A 24,361-nucleotide genomic window follows, 5' to 3' on the forward strand; every position below is an offset into this window, starting at 1 on the left:
CTTTCAGTTTCGTGTATTGGCCTCACCACACAACAGGAAAGACCCCCTTTTGGGATAACCCGGACTCCCAGTAACATTTCCATATATACATATCTTAATATAGGCAAAGACGTCTGGGGGACAACGCAGAAGTCTGTTTCATTCTTTACTTTCTATAATTCTGGATTGCTTGAGTTTGTCACAAGGACACATGTTACATTTGCAACATTTTTAAACTAAAGTGTATGCATTATAGAACAGTCCTCTGGGCTGAGCTTGGACTTCAAGTGGAAAGGCTTACCTTTGCAGAATTAAAAACAGCATCGAAACATTCTGTGGCAAGAAGTCCTGCGAGTCTTCTCGCCCCAGCCCGGTTTCCCGCAGGCCTCAGCCTCATCCCCCAAGGCCCCATCCTGAGAGCCCGCAGGCCCCAGCCTCATCCCCCAGGCCCCATCCTGAGAGCACGCAGGCTCCAGCCGCGTCCTCCCAGGCGTGGCGAGCCGGGTGGAGGGAGCGCTCCGCCACCCGGGGGCAGTGCGGCGCCGACCGCGGGCTGCTGGCCCGTCCCAGGGCACCCAGGCGCGCTCCGCTGCAGAGGGCCGGGCGCTGAGGGGCGGGCCCTTGCCAGGCAGCAGGTGCTCCGGGCGCAGCTGGGAGGAAGGAACGCCCCCGGGAGTGGGCGGCGGCCGAGGGACCCTGGAACGGTCCTCCCCGGCGGAGCGCCCCGCAGCCCCCGTCACCCCGCGCGGACCGGGGGTTGGGGTTGGCCTGGGGTCTCCCACTCCGCGCAGGAAGGAGCCGCTTGGCAGCGCGGGCGGTGCCTGTTGCTTTCAGAATCCCCAAACCGCTTTTGTCTGGGTGTAGCTCAGCTCACATCCCCGATGCAAGTCTCTCCCCGCTCGGCTCCGCCTCCCTCTCGGTGACTCACCCACACCGAGCCCTGCGACTCACCCTGTTGCTTTCTTTGTTCATCCGGGAGTGCGGCGCCATCTCTGAGCCCCGCCTCCCCTGCAGTGCTCTGTGCTGAGGTCGCACGTTCTCTCCTCCCTCTCCGGGCTGGGGAGGCGCAGGTGGAGCTCCCTGGCTCTTGGCCCTTCCCAGGCCACCAGGCAACAGCAGCCTCCGCCTTCGTTTCCCTTGGTCACTTCAGGCGCATGCTTGGAGGATTTTAGCATCTGACTCAGCTTCCCCGCGGTCCTTCCCTCCACCAGCATCCAGTCACGCCTCTGCAGCCTTCAGTGTCCCGGAGAGGACTGACCAATCTGACCATCAGATCCTATCCAGCCCAATTGGAAGGCCACTGCGGCTCAACAGTGGCCACCCACTCCTGCCCCACCTGGAGCCCCAAACTGCTCAGCTCCTTCTCTAAAACTCTCCCCTCTTTTGTTTGTTGTGAATAACTCTCTTCCCTGGTTCTTTGCACACCTCTCTGGCCTCTCCTTGTCTCTTTCTGGTTATTTTTTTCCCTATTCTCCCTTATGCACTGGCCTTCCTGGGGGTCCCTGCTCTCCCTGCAAAACCTCACCACACCCATGACTTCAGCTATATCCATTTCACCTCACGTTAACATCTGGTGCCTAGACCTCTCTCCCAAGCCTTTCACACTATGCCAAAAAGGAAATGCATTTTCTCCTCTAAATTTGCTCACCTTCCTGTTTTCTCAATCTTATTTATTGTCACAGCCATTCCTCTGCTGGTCCAAGTCAGCAGTCTGAGAGTCATGCTAGACTCCTCCTTCCTTATCTACCCATCCACCAATCACCAAGCCCTGTCTATCCTCCTTTTTTTTCAGTCGGAGTCTTTCTCTGTTGCCCAGGCTAGAGTGCGATGGCACCATCTCAGCTCACTGCAACCTCCGCCTCCTGGGTTCAAGTGATTCTCCTGCCTCAGCCTCCTGAGTAACTGGATTACAGACGCGTGCCACCACGCCCAGCTAATTTTTGTATTTTTAGCAGAGATGGAGTTTTGCCATGTTGGCCAGGCTGGTCCTGAACTCCTGACCTAGTGACATGTCCACTTCTGCCTCCCAAAATGCTGGGATTATAGGCATAAGCCACTGTGCCCGGTCATCTATCCTCCTTTTTAAATAGCTCTGCCATCTGTGCCTGTCTCCCCTGACAGCTTACCCTCACCCTATTTGTCCACGTTGCTGCAGAGTCGTCTTTTCCATACACCAGGAGTCCCCAACCCCCGGGCCACAGACTGGACTGGTCTGTAGCGTGTTAGGAACCAGGACACACAGCAAGAGATGAGCCACCAGCGGGTGAGCTAGTGAAGCTGTATCTGTATTTGCAGCTGCCCCCATTGCTTGCATTACCACTAGAGAGCTCCGCCTCCTATCAGATCAGGCAGCATTAGATTCTTACGGGAGCACAAACCCTACTGTGAACTGCACACACCAGGGATCTAGGTTGCGCACTCCTTATGAGAATCTAATGTCTGATAATCTGCCATTGTCTTCGTCACCCCCAGATGGGACCATATACTTGCAGGAAAACAAGCTCAGGGCCCCCACTGAAAATAAAGTGCACAATAAGTGTAATGTGCTTGGATCATCCCAAAACCATCCTCTCCCGTCCATGGAAAAATAGTCTCCCACAAAACCCGTCCCTGGTGCCAAAAAGGTTGGGAGGGCTGCCATATATAACTCTGATGATGAGACCACGAAGCTCAGAATCCTCCAGAGGCTCTCCACTGCCTGTAAGATGAAATAAAACTTATAGGTGTGACTTATCCATAAGTGTCCAGTCTAAACTGCCTTATATTTAATTATGTAGTAAGCTATTTGTTTCCTTAAACATGTATTTTGGCCCATTTCCCAGTCTTCTAGGTTGGAATATGCTCCTGTGTCACCTGGCCAGCTCATGCTCTTTCTCATTCTCAGCTCAAGTGTTAGGGACTGTATGATACCCTTCTTGATTCTCCCAGTCAGACGTATTGTTGCCACTTTTTCTTATCACTTATCCTTTTATCCTTAGCACCATTAAAGCAAATATCACATCATATTTCACTTGTTTGCACATCTGTCTGCCATCTTGAGCCTAGGGACCGTGTTGCCTGTCTTCATGTCCCCAGTCCCCAGTGTAGCTCCCAGCCTATAGAGAGTGCAGAATAAAAGTTTGTAGAATGAGGCTGGGCGCGGTGGCTCATGCCTGCAATCCCAGCACTTTGTGAGGCCAAGGTGGGCAGATCACGAGGTCAGGAGTTTGAGACCAGCCTGACCAACATGGTGAAACCTTGTCTGTACTAAAGACACAAAAAATAGCCAGGTGTGATGGCACGTGCCTGTAATCCCAGCTACTCAAGAGGCTGAGGCAGGAGAATCGCTTGAAACCAGGAGGTGGAGGGTGCAGTAAGCTGAGACCATACCACTGCACTCCAGCCTGTGTGACAGAGTGAGACTCCGTCTCAAAAAAAAAAAGTTTGTAGAATGAATGAAACAATTAGTCACACCACAGTTAGTGAGTCCTCGTTACTTCATCAAGGCTGGGTATTTTGTGTAATAAAGTTATTAAAGCTGATAAGCAGAGATCAAGTTACCCAAAGAATAGCACTGCCCGTAATCTAAAGAACTTTGCCCTCAGGTTGCTTAGGTAACGGGAAGGAAAAGAACTTCCCTCTGTTCTTGGGCGGATCTTACATTGCTTTTGGAAGAGGTAATGGACTTGGGAAAGAAAGGAGTATGTGTATTGAAGGAATGGTTAGGTGGGAGGAGTCAGACAGGAAGGCTGCAATAGCCCGTCACTCAACCCTGGCTGCTTTATCGTTGGGGCTCAGTGAACAGATTATCTGTTTTCATGGTAAGAGGTTGGGGTTCTCTACTTCAGGTGGGCACTGAGAAAGTGAATTGCTCGCCTTTGTTTAAAAATAATGAAAATGGGCCGGGCGCATTGCTCATGCCTGTAATCCCAGCACTTTGGGAGGCTGAGGCAGGTGGATCACTTGAGGTCAGGAGTTTGTGACCAGCCTGGCCAACGTGGTGAGATCCTGTCTATACTAAAAATACAAAAATTAGCCAGGCATGGTGATGGTCACCTGTAATCCTAGCTACTTGGGAGGCTGACACAGGAGAATTGCTTGAACCCAGGAGGCACAGGTTGCAGTGAGCCGAGATCTCGCCACTGCAGTCCAGCCTGGGTGACAGAGCAAGACTCTGTCTCAAAAACAAACAAAAAACCCAAAAATAATGAAAATGTCTGCCCACCCTTCACTAAGTAGACATAATGAAAATGCATATCTTGTGCCCTCTTTTGCTTTTATTCCGTAATACCCAAGCCCACGTTTTGGAATTAAGCCCCACACCCTTTGTGTGAAAGCCACGCGGCTCTTCAAAGGACCCCTTTAGGGGGAGCATTAAGTTTGCCCAAGGAGGCACCCTTCTGGGTCTTCAAGGCCACCTGGCTGCAATGCAGTCCAATTCCAGCCTGTGTCTCCCAGAGCACCCCCTGTGCCAGGGTGGCAGGGTCCGAGGGGTGTGTCCACCATGGCACCAGACACACACCTGTAATGTGTGTCCATGTGAAGAGACCAGCAAACAGCCTTTGTGTGGGCAACAAGGCTGTTTGTTTTACCTAGGTGCAGGTGAGCTGAGTCCGAAAAGAGAGTCAGCAAAGGGTGGTGGGATTATCATTAGTTCTTACAGGTTTGGGACAGGCAACGGAGTTAGGAGGAATGTTTTGCAGGCAAGGGGTGGATCTCACAAAGTACATTCTCAAAGGTGGGTAGAATTACAAAGAACCTTCTTAAGGGTGGGGAGAATTACAAAGAAGCTTCTTAAGGGTGGGGGAGACTACAAAGTACATTGATCACTTAGGGTGGGGCAGAAACAAATCACAATGGTGGAATGTCATCAGTTAAGGCTATTTTCACTTCTTTTGTGGATCTTCAGTTACTTCGGGCCATCTGGATGTGTACATGCAGGTCACAGGGGATATGATGGCTTGGCTTGGGCTCAGAGGCCTGACATTCCTGTCTTCTTATATTAATAAGAAAAATAAAATGAAATAATGGTAAAGTGTTGGGGCGGTGAAAATTTTGGGGGGTGATATGGAGACATAATGGGCAATGTTTCTCAGGGCTGCTTCGAGCAGGATTAGGGGCAATGTGGGAACCTAGAGTGGGAGAGATTAAGCTGAAGCAAGATTTTGTGGTAAGGGGTGATACTGTGGGTTAGAAGAAACATTTGTTGTATAGAATGATTGGTGATGGCCCGGATACGGTTTTGGATGAATTGAGAAACTAAACGGAAGACACAAGGTCCAAATAAGAGAAGGGAAAAACAGGTATTAAACGACTAAGAATTGGGAGGACCCAGGGCATCCAATTACAGAGTGCCCAAGGGGGTTCAGCATAATTACTTGCTTGGTTGGTGAGTTTTTGGGCTCTATCCTTGACCCTCCTTTTTAAGTAGGAGGCTGAGCTTGGTGAAGTGTGTTTTTAAAAGACCATTAGTCCGTTCTACCTTTCCTGAAGATTGAGAACGGTAAGAGGTATGAAGGTTCCACTGAATACGAAGAGCCTGAGAAACTGCTTGGGTGTTTTGACTAATAAAGCCTGGTATGTTATCGGACTGTATAGAGGTGGGAAGTCCAAACCGAGGAATTATGTCTGACAAAAGGGAAGAAATGATCGTGGTGGCCTTCTCAGACCCTGTGGGAAAGGCCTCTACCTTCCAGTGAAAGTGACTACCCAGACCAAGAGGTATTTCAGTTTCCTAACTTGAGGCATGTGAGTAAAGTCAATTTGCCAGTCCTGGGCGGGGGCAAATCCCTGAGCTTGATGTGTAGGGAAGGGAGGAGGCCTGAACAATCCCTGAGGAGTAGAATAGCAGATGGAACACTGAGAAGTGATTTCCTTAAGGACAGATTTCCACGATGGAAAGGAAATGAGAGGTTCTGAGAGGCAGGCTAGCGGCTTGTAACCTACATGGAAGAGGTTATGAAATGATGATATTATAGAATGGGCTTGTGAGGCTGGAAGGAGATATTTTCCTTTGTCCAAGAACCATTTGCCTTGTGTGGGAAGAGACTGATAGATGGAAGTTTCAGTGGGGGAGTAGGTGGGAGTGGCCAGATGAGAAGGAGAAAAACTGCCGTGAGGGATAAAAGTTGGAATGCTAGCTGCTTTTTTAGCTACCTTATCAGCATAAGCATTGCCCTGAGCAATGGGATCTGATGCCTTTTGATGGCCCTTGCAGTGAATGACTCCAGCTTCCTCTGGAAGTAAAGCAGCCTTGAGAAGAGTTTTTATCAAGGAGGCATTAATGATGGAGGACCCTTGCGTAGTGAGGAAACCTCTTTCTGCCCATGTAACAGCATGGTGGTGCAGGATATGGAAGGCATATTTACAGTCAGTATAAATATTGACGTGTAGTTCCTTTGCAAGAGTGAGGGCCTGAATTAAGGCAATGAGTTCGGCTTACTGAGAGGTAGTAGAAGGGGGCAGAGTGGTAGCCTCAATGATAGATGTGGAAATACCATAACATAGCCTGCCTTTGCTGGTGAGTTGCAATCAGGACTGGTGGAACTGCCATCAATAAACCAAGTGTGATCAGGATGAGGAACAGGAAAGAAGGAAATATGGGGAAATGGAGTGAATGTTAGGTGGATCAGAGAGATACAGTCAAGGGAGTGGGGGCCAGCCTAAAACAGTAAGGTCAAGTTGGACAGAAAGGCTACAGGGCATGGTCCCAGCTCTTGTGTAAGGATTTTGATCACATGGCCCTGTACTTTGGCTGTGTGAAATGAAAAGAGTTGAGATGAATTAGGGAGAGCTAGTGTGGGGGCAGCTTCTAGGGCTGTTTTTAAGGAATGGAAAGAGGAGTGGCAAAAGGATTTAGGATCTGTGGGGTCAGCTAGGTTTGCTTTTGTGAGTTTACATAATGGTTTAGTCAGGATGGTGAAACTAGGTATCCAAAGGCGGAAGTACCTAACCATGCCTAGGAAGGAAAGGAGTTATTTTGTAGAAGGGGTTCAGGTTTGTGAGATTAGCCAGACATGATCAGCAGGGAGAGCACGTGTGTTTTCATGAAGAATTATGCCGAGATAGGTAACAGATGAGGAAGAAATTTGGGCTTGACCGAAGTAATGGGGGCTGTCCCTGAAGCCTTGTGGCAGTACAGCCCAGGTAAGTTGCTGAGGCTGATGGGTGTCCAGGTCAGTCCAAGTGAAAGCGAAGAGAGGCTGGGATGAAGGGCGCAAAGGAATAGTAAAGAAAGCTTGTTTGAGATCCAGAACAGAATAACGGGTTGTGGAGGGAGGTATTGAGGATAGGAGAGTATATGGGTCTGGCACCATGGCGTGGATAGGCAAGACAATTTGGTTGATAAGGCATAGATCCTGAACTAACCTGTAAGGCTTGTCTGGTTTTTGGACAGGTGAAATGGGGGAATTGTAAGGAGAGTTTATAGGCTTTAAAAGGCCATGCTGTAACAGGTGAGTGATAACAGGCTTTAATCCTTTTAAAGCCTGCTGTGGGATGGGATATTGGCTTTGAGTGGGGTAAGGGTAATTAGGTTTTTATGAGATGGTAAGGGTTGCATGATCGTCGCCAAGGAGGGAATAGAGGTGTCCTATACTTGTGGATTAAGGTGGGGAGATACAAGGGGAGGATGGGAAGGAGGCTTTGAACTGGGGAAAAGGGCAGCAATGAGGTGTGGCTGTAGCCAAGGAATAGTCAGGGAAGCAGATAATTTAGTTAAAATGCCTCAACCTAATAAGGGAACTGGGCAGGTGGGGATAACTAAAAAGGAGTGTTTAAAAGAGCATTGTACAAGTTGACACCAGAGTTGGGGAGTTTTAAGAGGTTTAGAAGCCTGGCTGTCAATACCCACAACAGTTATGGAGGCAAGGGAAACGGACCTTCGAAAAGAAGGTAAGGTGGAGTTGGTAGCCTCCATACTAATTTAGAAGGGGACAGACTTACCTTCCACTGTAAGAGTTACCCAAAGCGTCTGTGATGGTCCAGGAAGCTTCTGAGGCGATGGGGCAGCGTCAGTCTTCAGCTGCTAAGCTGAGAAGATCTGGGAAGGAGTCAGTCAGAGAGCCTTGGGCCAGAGTTCCAGGGGCTCTGGGAGTGGCTGCTGGGCGAGTTGGACAGTCTGATATCCAGTGGGGTCCTGTACAGATGGGACACGGCTTAGGAGGAATCCTAGACTGCGGGCATTCCTTGACCCAGGGGCCAGATGTCCGACACTTGAAGCAAGCTCCTGGGGGAGGAGGTTGTGGAGGAAGCCCTGGCAGCTGCGGTTCAGGCGTTTGGAGTTCTTGTGTCCTGGAGATGTGGCTGGGGTTTGTCTCACAGTGGAGGCAAGGAATTGCAACTCAGAAATACATTGCTACTTGGCCGCCTCTACTCTATTATTGTACACCTTGAAGGCGAGGTTAATTAAGTCCTGTTGTGGGGTTTGAGGGCCAGAATCTAATTTCTGGAGTGTTTTTTAATGTCAGAAGTAGGTTGGGTAATGAAATGTATATTGAGAACAAGACAGTCTTCTGGCCCCTATGGGTCTAGGGCAGTAAAACATCTAAGGTTGTTGTCAAACGGGCCATGAATTGGGCTGGGTTTTTACATTTGATGAAAAAAAACCTAAATGCTAACTGATCTGGGAGAGGTCAGATAAAGAAAAAGGAGCATTAACCTTGACTATGCCTTCAGCTCCAGCCACCTTTTTAAGAGAAAATTGTTGGGCAGGTGGGGGAGGGCTAGTCTCGGAAGGAAACTGTAAGACAGACAGGGTGTGAGAAGAGGAGGTGATAAAAGGATTATAGGGTGGAGGACTGGAGGCTGAGGAAGAATTGGGACCTGGCTCCGCCTGGCGAGGAGCAGCCTGGGGAGGAGGGGAAAGGACAGATGGGTCCATAGAAAAGAAGGATTCAAAGGACTCAGAGCTTGGGATGGAGACTGAAGGAGAGAAAGAAGGAAGATTTGGGACGAGTGGCATTGGGGGCAGAGACTAGGGAGGGACCAATGGGTAAAAGAATGCCTGGACGTCAGGCACCTCAGACCATTTGCCCATTTTTCGACAAAAATTATCTAGATCTTGTAGGATAGACAAATCTGGCCACTTGGAACTACTGTCCAGTTTGTATTGGGGCCAAGCGGTATTGCAGAAGAAAATAAGGCATTTAAGTTTTAGGTCAGGTGTGAGTTGAAGAGGTTTTAAGTTCTTGAGAACACAGGCTAAGGAAGAAGAAGGGGGAATGGAGGGCGGAAGTTGCCCATAGTGAAGGAAGCAAGTTTAAAGAGAAAGGTAGAGACACGGAGAAGGGGGTGGGTGAGCAGCCCTGGGCTGCAACATGGGTGAGCAACCAAAGCAGGCATCCCCACAATTGACTTTCCACCAAGGGAATGTGGGTGAATGACCAGGGCAGGTGTCCCATGGTGATCTAGAGACACCAGAGTGTGGGTGAATAACCAGGCAGGCGTCCCTGTAGTGATTAAACACCAAGAGAAGGCTGCCTTCCTGAGTCCATGACCGGCGCCAGAGTTTTGGGTCCACGGATAAAATGTGTCTCCTTTGTCTCTACTACAGAGGAAAAAGAACTGGAATTGGAAGGACAGGGAGACTGAAGGATAGCGAGAGAGAGGCTGGAGAAGAGAGTGAAAAGACCGCTTACCCGATTTGAAATTGGTGAGATATGCCTTAGGCTGGTTGGTCTGAGGACCCGAGGTCGTAGGTGGATCTCTTCACGGAGTGAGGGTGAGGACAGGGGACTGGTCTCCAGAAGGAGTCCCTCTGACCCCGGTCTTCGGCACCAAATGTCACACGCGTCCGTGTGAAGAGACCACCAAACAGCCTTTGTGTGAGCAGCAAGGCTGTTGATTTCACCTGGCTGCAGGCGGGCTGAATCCGAAAAGAGAGTCAGCAAAGGGTGGTGGGACTATCATTAGTTCTTACAGGTTTTGGGATAGGCGGTGGAGTTAGGAGCAATGTTTTGGGGGCAGGGGGCGGATCTCACAAAGTACGTTCTCAAGGGTAGGGAGAATTACAAAGAACCTTGTTAAGGGTGGGGGAGATTACAAAGTACATTGATCAGTCAGGGTGGGGCAGAAACAAATCACAATGGTGGAATGTCATCAGTTAAGGCTATTTTCACTTCTTTTGTGGATCTTCGGTTACTTCTGGACATCTGGATGTGTACGTGCAGGTCACAGGGGATATGATGGCTTAGCTTGGGCTCAGAGGCCTGATAACACCAGCTGAATGTAGCCTCGTAATTGCTGAGCCCTGTTCGCAACATTTTTGTTTTCATGTTTACTTTTTCAGTTTTAGGAGCTTTGTTGTCACAGGAGCTTTGTATCCCTGGTCAAAACTACTCTGGTGAAGCTCTCTGGGTGACTCTAACTTGGCACAGGAGGAGCAGTTTTCCTGAGTTCCTCATGCAACTTGACCCCACTCCCTTCAGCAAAGTCCTGGGAGCTCAAGGGAGGCTGCCTAGTCAGCTGCAGCCCATCCAATGCATTGGGGACCTGCCCACTTGGCTCTTAATTTGCATTTTGAAATGTCACCTAAGTGATTTCAGACCAGATAAGAAGATGAGCTTCTCTTGTTATGGAAAAAGGAAGAGAGACAGAGAGAGAAACCTCTATTTTGTTATTTAGCTATTCCTCAAATTCTTATGACCAGTGATATTAAAAAAAATCTCTAGAACAACACAATTATTTACATTTAACTCAGATTTTATTTTTATTTATTTATTTATTCTTGAGATGGAGTCTCTCTGTGACACCCAGGCTGGAGTGCAGTGGTACAATCTCGGCTCACTGCAAGCTCAGCTTCCCAGGTTAAAGCGATTCTCCTGCCTCAGCCTTCCAAGTAGCTGGGATTACAGGTGCCCACCACGTCTGGCTAATCAATTAATTATTATCATTTTTTGAGACGGAGTCTCACTCTGTCACCCAGGCTGGAGTGCAGTGGTGTGATCTTGGCTCACTGCAACCTCCACCTCCCAGGTTAAAACGATTCTCCTGCCTCAGTCTCCTGAGTAGCTGGGATTACAGGCACACACCACCATGCCTGGCTAATTTTTTTTTTTATTTTTAGTGGAGATGGGGTTTCATCATATCGGCCAGGCTGGTCTCAAACTCCTGACCACAAGTGATCCACCCGCCTCAGCCTCCAAAAATGCTGGGATTACAGGCATGAGCCACCGCACCTGGCCTTAACTCAGATTTTAAATATGAGAGTGTCAATTTGTAGGGGTGGAAGAGGTGTGACACCTCTCCTCACACACTGTGTGGGTCACAGCCAAGGCTCCTATCTCAGAAGATACAGTCCCACCTCCAACTCCAGTTCGCCTTCTCATTCATCCCAAATAAGTCTCTTGAAAGAGAATTCTAAGATGACTTTCTCCATGTGTCTTCAGGCCTGGATCGGACTCAGTTTTTGCTCATCCCACCTACCGTCCCTTGGTAACTAATGACTTGGGAATGAGAAATGCCGTTTTCAATTCTGACTCTCCTCTTCCTCTTAGCACCAGCAGCAGATGCTGACCTGGTTCTCTGTTTCTTCTGTCTTCTCCTTCTCTGTCCTCTTCACTATGTGCTCTTTTCAAAGTTGTCTTTTAAAATGTTTGTTGCTGGACCAAGGAGTTTCTCCCCCAGCTTCATTTAGCATCAGTAACTCTTACCTTTGTTGTAATTTCTCCCTGACCTCTGGACATCTTCGCCTACATGTTCACCAGCACTCTAAGCCCCTTTTGACTCGAACTGATTATTTGACCCCTAGGTCCGATCCTCCTCCCTCTATATACTCTCTTTCATGTATCCAGTTCTCTGAGTTAGAATAAATACAAACCATCTGGAACTCTGCCCTTCTCTCTCAAAATCCACTTGGTCAGTATAGCCTGTGATTTCTGCTCCCTAACTAGCTCTCTGTCTCACAGGCATCACCATTGCCAGTGCCTGGCTGAGGCCCAAATTACCTGTGCTCTGGGCTCCTGAGGCCAATTTCTAACCAGCCCCCTGCTGTCACTGTCTTCTGCACCCTGCCCATCCTAAGACCTGATGCTGAAGTTGGGAAGGAAGAAAAGAAGGAAAGTAGCGGGTGTGGTGGCACATGACAGTAGTCCCTACTCTGGAGGCTGAGGCAGGAGGATTGCTTGAACCCAGGAGGTAGAGGCTGCCACAAGTTATAATCACACCACTGCACTCCAGCCTGGACTATGGAGTGAGACGTGGAGGTCGGAGGGGAGCGGGGAGGAGGAAAAGAAGAAAGGATGGAAAAAAGAGGGCAAGGAAGGGAAAAAAGAGAAAGCAATCCTCTCCTCTTATTAAAATCCTGTGCTGGTTCCCCAATGTCTGAGGGATAAAACCCAAATTTCCTAGAATGGCACAAGGACTCTTTCCCAGCCCATCCCTGACACACCATCCAGCCCTACCCAGCCTCCCTGGGGGCCCCTCCCCAGCCCATACCCTTCTCTCCTCTCTTAAAGCACACTCACCCTTTGCCCCTGTGAGCTGTCACACTGCACCTTTCTGTGGCCTGTGGTAAAAAATAAGTGAATAAAGGGCCGGGCGCGGTGGCTCACGCCTGTAATCCCAGCACTTTTGGGAGGCCGAGACGGGTGAATCACGAGGTCAGGAGATCGAGACCATCCTGGCTAACACGGTGAAACCCCGTCTCTACTAAAAAATACAAAAAACTAGCCGGGCGAGGTGGCGGGCGCCTGTAGTCCCAGCTACTCCGGAGGCTGAGACAGGAGAATGGCGTGAACCCGGGAGGCAGAGCTTGCAGTGAGCTGAGATCCGGCCACTGCACTCCAGCCTGGGCGACAGAGCAAGACGCCGTCTCAAAAATAAAATAAAATAAAATAAAAATAAATAAATAAATAAATGAATAAATAAATAATTTGATGATCCATGATACTTATTAAAACACAGTAAAGAAGTCTTTATTCAGGACCAACTCGATAGGGTTAGAAACTGTTGTAGTGCAGGAGAGAGATTGGACTTAACCAGAAACGCAGCCTGAGGAAGTGGGGATTTACAGCCAAGGAAAGGGTGGGGTCAGTGGATGGAAAATGGGTGAGGAGACACATCAGGAGTCAGGGGGATTCTGGCTAAACCGGCCTCACCGGATTCTTGCGGAAGGCAGGTCAGGGGGATCAGACAGCCCCTGGGAGGTGGGGGAGGATGAGGAGCCTGATCAGATACCAAGGGTGATTGTGAAAGAAATCAGGTACATTCCTCCATATATCTCCCAACTCCCTGAGCCCAGCACAAACACATTCCTCCATATATCTCTCTCAACTCCCTGAGCCCAGCACAAACACATTCCTCCATATATCTCCCAACTCCCTGAGCCCAGCACTAACACATTCCTCCATATATCTCTCTCAACTCCCTGAGCCCAGCACAAACACATTCCTCCATATATCTCTCTCAACTCCCTGAGCCCAGCACAAACACATTCCTCCATATATCTCTCAACTTTAGAAAAACACCACCTGGGAAATCTCCGATAAGGACACAGCGGGAACCAATAAAAAATGCTAAATGTATAATGTTAACCAATTGTAATGCTGTAACCAAGAGAATTCCCTTGTTCCCCTGTAACTTTACATATCCTGTTTACATCGGGCTATAAAAAGCAAGCACTCGCATTGTTCGGGGCCCTCTTGTATGCTGTGGAATGGAGGGACCAAGTTCGAACTTGCAGTAAAAGATCCTTGCCGCTTGGCTTTGACTCTGGACTCTGGTGGTCTTCTTTGGGGGAACAAAAGGTCTGGGCATTACAATTGCACACTGAAACTGGGGAGTTCTTTGCTAAAACTAGATTTTACATGGAAGTGCACAGGTAGACCTAATAGAAGTTTCAGAAACCTGGCTAATGGGCCAGGCGCAGTGGCTCACGCCACCAGCACTTTGGGAGGCCAAGGTGAGCGGATCGCCTGAAGTCAGGAGTTCGAGACCAGTCTGGCCAACATGGTGAAACCCCATTTCTAGCAAAAATACAAAAATTAGCCGGACATGGTGGTGCATGCCTGTAATCCCAGCTACTCCGGAGGCTGAGGCAGGAGAATCGCTTGAACCTGGGAGGCAGAAGTTGCAGTGAACCAAGATTGCACGATTGTACTCCAGCCTGAGTGACAGAGCAAGATTCCATCTCAAAAAAGAAACCTGACTAATGTTTGACCAAGCTAGGAATCTTTGTCACTTGCTTGTTCTTTCTCAACTCTGGAAAATTACTCTTCCTATGAGTCTGAGCTCAGCTGATGCCCCAGGGAACACATCCTGAGGCCCGCAGAGCCGTTCTTCCAGGCTTCCGTTCTCACAGGTGCTTGCGTGACCGGTTAGAGCAGCCACATGCCCTTCTGTGGGCACAGTGCCTTTCCCAGCCATCTGAGCTCCTGAAAAAGGAAGGACCATGCTTCCTGCAATTCTATGTCTCAATTCTCTGTGATCTGATACAATGCTCGTGCAACAAAGATTAGTGCACGAAGTTATGGGGAACTAGTCACTAGTTTGTCTCATATGATTTTCCAGCTCTGTTACTTAGTGAGGGAGGGACCTCAAGTATATGCATTTGCTGTGGGAAGGGTTTACAAATTCCAGGCGTAGGAGAGTGTGGCCTGGTTACATTTCTGGGTCTTTCACCCACTTCAATGAACTACTTGAGTTGTACGAGTGAGAGAGACAAGTCCATGCTGGACTTGTCTCAAAATTCCAGGGAGCAGGGAGCAAAGCCAATATTCGGCCTAGATTGAAGGACCGTGGCTTTACCTCACTTCCAGGTCTACTCTCACAGGTAAGGGAAGAAAGGGTCTAGCACTTAGTCCCTGCAAATCTGGAAGGAAGGCTGGGGAGCGATCACCCACAAAAGTAAGTCCCAGTGTCTCTCAACCCTCCACTAAGACATTTCAGAAAATAAGGCAGGTTGTTTGCTTCGGTACTAGAAAACTCTGGAAGGAAGCTGGGCTCTTTGCAATAAATGCAGGAGCGGGGAGCGTGGTGGCTGCTCTCACAAGCTAGGGATGGTGCAGGGAGCGGAGCTTAGGGTCTTCCCCAGCCTGACCTTGCAGAGGAGACACAGAGAAGCCTGGGGCCTGCTTTGTGGTTGGACGCTCACGGCTGGTGAGAAGCAGAGCGGCCTGTCAGCAGCCCCTGAAGTGTTGTTCCAGAAGCTTTCCTGGGGCAGAAAAAATCGGGACCTTAGTCTTCCAAACACTTTTCTCTTAGGAAAGTGGGTCACCACCTCTCAGAGGAAGAGAGTGAATCTTGTATTTGCCGATTGCCTGTGGTCTCATCCGATCTCTGTTCCTTGTGTCTTGCACCACTTTGAACAGCATCTTATTTTAAACTCTCCTCCTTGACTTCCTTACACTGGCAGGAGAGGTTACATGAATTTTGTCCGTATTCATGGCCTTATAGCAGGTTCTCTGCTGCCTGCCTGCTAGGTGTCCTTTAGAAGTGATCCATGATCCAATCAGGTTTACCAAGCGGCTAACTGGGAGTGGTTGCTTTTTTTTTTTTTTTCTAATGGGCCCTCAGATATGAGAGCTACAAAGTGTTACCAGACAGGGGTCCCAATCCAGACCCCAAGAGAGGGTTCTTGGACCTCTCACAAGAAAGAATTTGGGGCAAGCCTACAGAGTAAAGTGAAAGCAAGTTTATCAGAGAAGTAAAGAAACGAAAGAGTAGCTACTCTGTAGGCAAAGCAGCAGCAAGAGCTGCTCAGCTGACTATACTTACAGTTATCACTTGATTCTATGCCAAACAAGGGGTGGATTATTCATGAGTTTTCTGAGAAAGAGGTGGGCAACTCCCAGAACTGAGGGTTCCTCCCCTTTTTAGAGCATATAGGGTACCTTCCTAACATTGCCATGGCATTTGTAAACTGTTCTGGTGCTGGCAGACTGTCTTCTAGCATGCTAATGCATTATAATTACTGTATGATGAGCAGTGAGGAGGACCCAAGGTCACTTGGGTCATCATCTTGGTTTTGGTGGATTCTGGCTGGCTTCTTTACCTCAAGCTGTTTTATCAGCAAAGTCTTTGTGACCCCTATCTTGTGCTGACCTGTTATCTCATCCTGTGACTAAGAATGCCTAACCTCCTCCTGGCAATGCAGCCCAGTAGCTCTCATATTTGATGATCCATGATACTTATTAAAGCACAGCCTTATGTGACCTACCTGTATTCAAGATGGAGTAGGTCTGGTTCAAATGCCTCTGACAAAAGTATAGAAACACTGCTGATTGGTATTGCTATATGTCATTTGGTTAATTTTTCTGTTGTTCCTAGGAAACATTGCAGTGTTTACTACTGTTGATGAAAAGAGGTAAACTCTGTAAAACATTTGAAAATATTTATTCTGAGCCAAATATGAGTGACCAATGACTCCTGACACAGGAAATCCCCAACCCTAGGAAATCCTGAGAACATCTGCCCAAGGTAGTCGGGCTACAGCTTGGATTTATACAATCTAAGGAAACATAAGACATCAATCAATACATGTAAAATGTACGTTGGTTTGGTCCAGAAAGGCAGACAACTGGAAATGGGGGCTTCCAGTTCATAGGTGAATTCAAGAATTTTCTGGCCAGGTATAGTGGTTCATGCCTATAATCCCAGCACATTGGGAGGCGGAAGCAGGAGGATCAATTGAGCCCAGGAGTTCGAGACCAGCCTGGCAACATAGTGGGACATTGTTTCTACAGAAAATAAAAAAATTAGTCTGGCATGGTGGCATGTGACTGTAGTCCCAGCTACTTGGGAGGCTATGGTAGTAGGATTGCTTGAGTCTGGGAAGTTGAGGCTGCAGTGAGCCAAGATCATGCCACTGCACTCCAGCCTGGGCAAGAGAGTGAGACCCTGTCTCCAAATAAATAAATAAATAAAATAAAATAAAATAGACCTCTAATTGGCAATTAGTTGAAAAGGGTTATTATCTAAAGATTTAGACTCAGTAGAAGGGAATGTCTGGGTGTCTGGGTTAAGATAAGGGGTTGCAGAGACTAAGGTTCCTGTCATGCAGATAGAATCAATAGAAGAGAATGTCTGCATTAAGATGAGGAATTGTGCCTGGATTCCAAAGGCAGGTGTGTATAATGAGAATGAGGCATGTTTGGCCTCCCTTTTCATCATGGCCTGAACTAGTTTTTCACACTAACTTTAGAATGGCCTTGGTGGAGAGGTCCATTTAGTTGGCTGGGGTACTTATAATTTTATTTTTGGTTTACATTATCTATAAGGAAAACAAATTAGGTGTAGGTAGTTGCCTAGGAACTTATGTCCTCTATTGGAGGGCAGGGGTTCTAGCTCTGGACCAATCTCAATGTTTGCATTGTAGTTGTATGATAAATATTCAATTAACCAAATAGAGTGAACTAGGATGTTTTATCCATTAGGGTAAGTTTTTTACTCATCTCTGGCCCCAGTTTATTGTTTATTTACCATTTAGACACTGAGCCTTCCTTGGTTCAATTCACTGTGACCTAGTTTTTTTAAAGTATTGCTAAATAAATTCAAATCCATCTTTACCATTAACATCAAGGTAGAAATGCTCTTTAAGTTTTACCAGTCTGTTAATCCATGAAATTCTGAGAAATTTACAAGGAGAATGATAACATTACATAATGTAAGTGTCACGGTGAAATAGTCACAGTTATTCAGAAGAACTCCTTTTCTCCCTTTTTGTGTTAGAGCTGATATGTCAGCAGAACAGAATGTACTCATTCACAGCGATCTCTTAGTTGCTGTTCTTTGATTTGGTCATGGGTGAGTTACAGTGCGGTGTTCTTACACCGAACCTGATTTGTGTTAGATGAGCTGGTTTGTGGGTTACACATTCTTTTTGAATGTGTTTTTGTCAATCTATGATTTCTAACATTTGAAAGGGGAAGTGTTTCAAAAAATAAAGTGGAGCAATACAAAATATTTACTTGCAACAATCCCAAATTCAAAAGTAAAATGAGATGTGTTTAGTACCCATGACCAAGATCCCTAGTAAATCTTTTTTATTTTTATTTTTTTAAGCTTCAGGGACACATGCTAAAGCTGGCAAATCTCTATTTCCAATTTCCTGATTGTAAATTCAGACTGTCTTGTAAACAGCTGTAAACTAAAAATAAAACTCTCAGCTCTGCAAGCATCTGAATGGACCCCTCCTCTTGGTCAAGGGCATTCCAAAGTTAACCTGAAAAACTAGTTCAGGGCATGATGGGAAGAGGGGGCAGGACTTGCTTTCCTCCCACTGGAATTCAGACACAACTGACCAACATTAACGTTAAAATAGAGATCTTAATATTAGTGAAACAGCTGTTTTGTTTGTTTGTTTGTTTGTTTTTTGTAGCAATCAGACACCAAATTCCAGCCTGGCCCTCATATAGCATCACATGACAAACAGCAGGCCCTGAAAGAAATCAAAGTATTTTACCCCAAAATATATTTATTTGGCATATTTTGAAATTGGCCCTGCAAAGCTGTCTCTTGTGGGGGAAATCTACATTTTGTAGAGAATCCTTTCCCTTTTCCAGGTCTTTTTCCTGATCCAGGAGAGAATTAACTATGAGTCTGGCACATTTTAAGTCTGATGAGAGACATTTACAATCTGTCCTCTCTGAAGCCTGCTACTTGGAGGCTTCATCTGCATAATAAGAACCTTGGTCTCCACAACTCCTTATCATAACCCAGACACTTCCTTCAACTGAATTGATTCCAGGTCTTCAGATAAACTCTTTTAAACCAACTGAAAATCAGAACATCTTTGAATCTACCTATGTCCTGGAGCCTCCCCACCTGCTTATAGTTGTTTCACCTTTTCAAACCGAACCAATGTACATCTTATATGTACTGATTGATGTCTTATGTCTCCCTAAAACGTATAAAACCAAGCTGTACCCCAACCACCTTAGGCACGTGTTTTCAGGATCTCCTGAGTCTGTGTCATGGGCACGTCCTTAACTTTGGCAAAATAAACTTCTAAATTGACTGATACTCGTCTCAGATACTTTCTGGTTTACACACCAAGAAGGCTTTGTTTACTTTTATTTCACATGGAGTACTGAAGTCCTTTCAAACCAAAACTGAACTAGTCCCCATCCAAAGAAGTTTGAGAAAAGAAAATGTCATGCTCTTGCTAAGTAAAACCCATGTGTTTTCAGTCACGGTTAGCAGCAGGGACCAATGAAGCTGGTGGGAAAGAAAAAGACTTTTCCTGAAGGGCAGGTCTTTGTTATGGCATCTTATGTTTGAAACGAATTTTCTGAACATTACACCAATGAATCACCGAGTTCCGTGGAATAACGATTGTGAGCGTGATCCTCTGCTAACAGACTAGGACGTCCTGCCTTCAGCTCTCTGGTTTCCTCTAACAGTGGCATTAACCTCTCCTCCAGCCACCACCTGGCACTGAGATAGCTTAGAGGCACCCTGAACTCAGTTTTCAAGACAGCTGCCTGGGACATTTCCTGAGTGAAGGCCCAGTCCCTGAAAAGTTCTGAGGAAAACTAAAATGAGACTCAGAAGTCCACTGATTCACCCCTGCTCATCTTTCCTTCCTCACTCTGGGTCCAGAGAGAGGGCGAGGCTCTCCACCGGGAGGTTAGCCCCAAGGGTACATTGCGTGATTGACCAATTCCCTGTTAAATGAGAAAGAGGAGAAAGAGAAAAAACATAGAAGAGCCTGAATGTTACCTTTAGAACTTCAGGCGTGAGGCTCTGGAGGCGGGTTTTCCAGGAGAAAACTGTCTTTTTTTGGAGAATGCCGGCATCCCCTCTCCTTTCCCCTCTGAAAATGGCTAAAGAGGGGAAAAGTGGCCTGTATGCATTTCCAGTGGTGCCACATCAAACTGCTTTTTCACGAAAACCCAGGCCTTTGTCCCACGAGCATCAGAACCACTCATCGGAGTAGTTCTCCAACTGTGCACTCATCTATTACTAAAAACCTGGTTACTTTTGGTTTTGATTGCTTTTCATTATAAGCCTGTTAGAATACGATGTAATGAAAATGTCATAAACATGTACGAAACAACTTTTTGCCAGATATGTCTCTCTAGGAGGATGCTGAGCCCAGAATTATTAACCTATGTAATTTGGAAATAGTTCTTCAACCTAATTTAAATCCAGGCGGGACGGCAGAGAATGCCAGACTACAGAACCCCTTCCTAGGTCTCCCTGCCCAGTAAATCTATTTTGAGAAGAAGCAATTAAGTTATGAACAACTTGCCCTTTGGTGAAGCCAAAAGGGCTTCACCCTTTCATTTTGTAGATACTAACACCACAAATGGTCAAGCAATTTGCTCCATTGAAGGTATCAGCCAATGCAATCAAATAAGAGAAAACGATTAGAGGGATGAACATTGGAGAAAGAAGTACAACTATTTCTATTTATAGGTGATATAGTATAGCTATGGATGACTTAAAAGAATCAATAAAAAATACAAATAGTAAAAAAATTAAGTAAGGAAGCAGGTTATAAAGTTAATACATAAAAACAATTAATTTTCTCATCCACAAACAAAAGCTAGTTGGAAAATATAATGGAAGAAACTTGCTTACATACAATACCAGCGAAGAGATAAAATAACTAGGAATAAACTAAACAAGAAATGTACAAATCTTACATGAACAAAACTTTAAAGGAAAAAGGAAAAAAATTATATGAATGAACAGAAAGACCCAGCATGTTCTTGGCTAGAACAACTAAATCAAAGTACAAATGTTGGTTTATAACAGGGTAATATGTAAATTCAATATGTTTCTAATAGATTACCAACAAGACTTATTTTTATTTTCATTTTATTTTTTATTTTTATTTTTTGAGATGGAGTCTCGCTCTGGTGATCCACTCACCTCTGCCTCCCAAAGTCCTGGGATTGCAGGCATGAGCAACTGCACCTGGCCTGCTTGACTATAGTTGAATTTTATTTTTTAAAATTTTTATTTATTTTTCTTGAGACAGGGTCTCACTCCGTCACTCAGGCTGGAGTATAATGGCACCATCTTGGCTCACTGCAACCTCTGCCTCCCAGGTTCAAGCAATTCTCCTGCTTCAGCCTCCCAAGTAGCTGGGATTATAGGCACACGCCATCAGGTCCAGCTAATTTTTGTATTCTTAGTAGAGATGGGGTTTCACCATGTTGGCCAGGCTGGTGTCGAACTCCTGACCTCAAGAGATCCACCTGTTTTGGCCTCCCAAAGTGGTGGGATTACAGGTGTAAGCCACCATGCCCCACCAACAAGATTTTTTTTTTTTTCCAGAGCTAGACAAGTTGACTCTTAAGTTTGTATGGGAGAGGCTAGGCGTAGTGGCTCACGCCTGTAATCCCAGCACTTTGGGAGGCTGAGGAGGGCGGATCATGAGTTCGGGAGTTCGAGACTAGCCTTGCCAACATGGTGAACTCTCATCTCTGCTAAAAATACAAAAATTAGCTGGGCGTGGTGGCATGTGCCTGTAATCCCAGCTACTCGGGAGGCTGAGGCGTGAGAATCGCTTGAACTCAGAAGATGGAGGTTGCAGTGAGCCGAGATCACACCACTGCACTCCAGCCTGGGCGACAGAGTGAGACTCCATCTCAAAACAAACAAACAACAACAAAAAAGTTTGTATGGGAGAAAAAGCAGCAAGGATAGACAGGAAAATCTGAAGCAGAAGAGCACTAAGGAGAACGCACTGTACGAGATATTAAATCATATGAGGAAAACTCTAAAATTGAAAGAATCTGACCAGTAGAACCAAATTGAAAGTCCAGAATCAGACCCAAGTATATGTAGCTCTTTGATACATAACATATGTGGCATGTGAAGACATTAGTGAAAATATGGTTTTTCAATAAACAGAGGTGGAAAAACTGAAAGTCACTTGAAAGCGAGTTAAAATTGGATCTATATCTCCCATACACCAGAATAAACTTTAAATGGATCAGCAATCTAAATATAAAAAATAAAACTGTACAAATACTAGAAGAAAACATTGGTGAACTCTATAATCTAGAGGTTTTTTTTTTTTTTCCTAAAAGATACTGCTCCTTGTGAATAGAGAAAGTTTTTCTATGACTCAGAAACAATAAAGGAAAAATCATTAAAGTTGACTACATTAAAAGAGTGTATGCCAAAATCACCAGAAGCAATGTCAGAAAACAGACGACAAGCTGGGGGAAATATTTGCAATTTATATCACTAAAGACTAATTAAGCCACAACTAGGGAGGGGCGTGTGGTTTGCTACTGGCATCCACTTGGTGGATCTCCACCAGAGATTTTGTGAAACATCTGTAATGCCTGGACAGACCCACAACCACAAGTTATGGGGTTCATGCAGTCAGCAGTGTTGATGTTGAGAAACTCCGCCTTAGGGTAAGGACAGAGGGAGTAAAACAGCTCGAGTTCTCAAAATTGAATTCATGTAAAATACCTGGCTAGCATTTTCCCTACTTCCATTGACGCTAGATGTTTGTTTTCCAAGGCTGCTCCATCTGAGATGGCAGATGGAATGGAGTTTTTACACTTCCTTGGCTAACCTGTCACTACCCTGGGGTCTAATCCCTATGGGCCTGGAGAGAACCGGAAGTCCTTAACACACCGCTCGATAGTACACACAATTTATTTTTAAATTAAAAAAATATATATCTATATTAGTTTTTTATTTCCACAGGTTTTTGGAGAACATGCAGTATTTGGTTACATGGCAAGTTTTTTTTTTTTTCTGAGGTGGAGTCTTGCTCTGTTGCCCAGGCTGGAGTGCAGTGGCATGATCTCAGCTCACTACAACCAACCTCCGCCTGCTGGGTTCAAGCAATTCTCCTGCCTCAGTCTCCTCAGTAGCTGGGTCTACAGGCGTGTGCCACCATGCCTGACTAATTTTTTTGTATTTTTAGTAGAGATGGGGTTTCACCATGCTGGCCAGGCTGGTCTTGAACTCCTGACCTTGTGATCTGCCCACCTTGGCCTCCCAAAGTGCTGAGATTACAGGCATGAGCCACCCCACCCTACCAAGTAAGTTCTTTAGTGGTGATTTGTGAGATTTTGGTGCATCTATCACCTTAGCAGTATACACTGAACTCAATTTGTAGCCTTTTATCCCTCACTCCCTTCCCAGCCTTTTCCCCCAAGTCCCTGAAGTCCATTGTATCATTCTTATGCCTTTGCATCCTCATAGTTTAGCTCCCACTTATGAGTGAGAACATACAATTTTTGGTTTTCCATTCCTGAGTTACTTCACTTAGAACAATGGTCTCCAATCCCATTCAGGTTGCAAATGCCATTAATTCATTCCTTTTTACGGCTGAGTAGCATTCCATCGTATATGCACACTACAGTTTCTTTATCCACTCTTTGGGCATTTGGGTTGGTTTCATGTTTTTGCAGTTGCGAAGTGTGCTGCTAACATGTGTGTGCAAGTATCTTTTTCGTATATTGACTTATTTTCCTCTGGGTAGATATCCAGTAGTGGGATTGCTGGATCACATGGTAATTCTATTTTTAGTTATGGAAGGAATCTCCACACTATTTTCCACAGTGGTTTACATTTCCATCAGCAGTGTAGAGGTGTTTCCTTTTCACCGAATCCACGCCAACATCTATTGTTTTTTGAGTTTTTGCCTTTTGGTGATGGCCACTCTTGCGGGAGTGAGGTGGTATCACATTGTGGTTTTGAGTTGCATTCCCTAATCATTAGTGATGTGGAGCATTTTTTCATATGTGTGTTGGCCATTTGTATACACTCTTTTGAGAATTGTCTATTCATGCCAGCCCACCTTTTGATGGGATTGTTTTTTTCTTGCTAATTTGTTTGAGTTTCTTGTAGATTCTGGATATTACTGCTTTGTCGGATGTATAGATTGTGAAGATTTTCTCCCACTCTGTGGGTAGTCTGTGTACTCTGCTTGACTATTCCTTTTCCCTTGCAAAAGCTCTTTAGTCTGCTTTTTTTTTTTTTCCTTTTTTGAGATGGACCAGGCTGCAGTGCAGTGCAGTGGCACCATCTCGGCTCACTGCAACCTCTGCCTCCCGGGTTCAAGTGATTATCCTGCCTCAGCTTCCCCAGCAGCTGGGATTACAGGCACGCGCCACTACACTCGGCTAATTTTTGTATTTTTAGTAGAGACGGGGTTTTGCCATGTTGGCCAGGCTGGTCTGGAACTCCTGACCTCAAGTGATCCGCCCGCCTCGGCCTCCCAGAGTGTTGGGATTACTGGGGTGAGCCACCGCGCTGGCCCCTGGCTGGCTTCTTTGCCGCAAGCTGTTTTATCAGCAAAGTCTTTGTGAGCTGTATCTAGTCGGCTCATTTTTAAATGCGTGCTCTGCACTCCCCAGTGAATGGCCGTGTATCAGGAGCTGGCCCTTTTCTGGAACCAGGCCAGCATTCAGTCTCTCTAGAGGCACCAGAAACACGCCGCTGGGGCCCTGAACTAGTCAAAGCCAAGGCCTCCGGGCAGGGT

At 46.3% G+C, this 24,361-nt stretch overlaps 1 protein-coding gene across 3 annotated transcripts in view; it reads left to right on the top strand.

Annotated features, from left to right (window-relative positions):
* Positions 1 to 3,760: 3,760 nt before the first annotated feature.
* Positions 3,761 to 24,361, top strand: part of SERPINB6 (serpin family B member 6) — a 34,467-nt gene continuing 13,866 nt past the window's right edge. Inside the window, exon 1 of one of the 3 annotated variants that reach the window (XM_077998904.1) lies at positions 3,761 to 3,779. The gene's annotated coding sequence lies outside the window, so the exon portion shown is untranslated. Of the gene's footprint in view, positions 3,780 to 7,085; positions 7,105 to 7,832; positions 7,852 to 24,361 lie in introns of those variants that run through there. The other 2 variants (XM_077998903.1, XM_077998902.1) reach the window with 2 other exon arrangements.

This window comes from Macaca mulatta, chromosome 4 (genome assembly GCF_049350105.2).
Source record: "Macaca mulatta isolate MMU2019108-1 chromosome 4, T2T-MMU8v2.0, whole genome shotgun sequence".
In the NCBI taxonomy this organism is placed as follows: Eukaryota; Metazoa; Chordata; class Mammalia; order Primates; family Cercopithecidae; genus Macaca; species Macaca mulatta.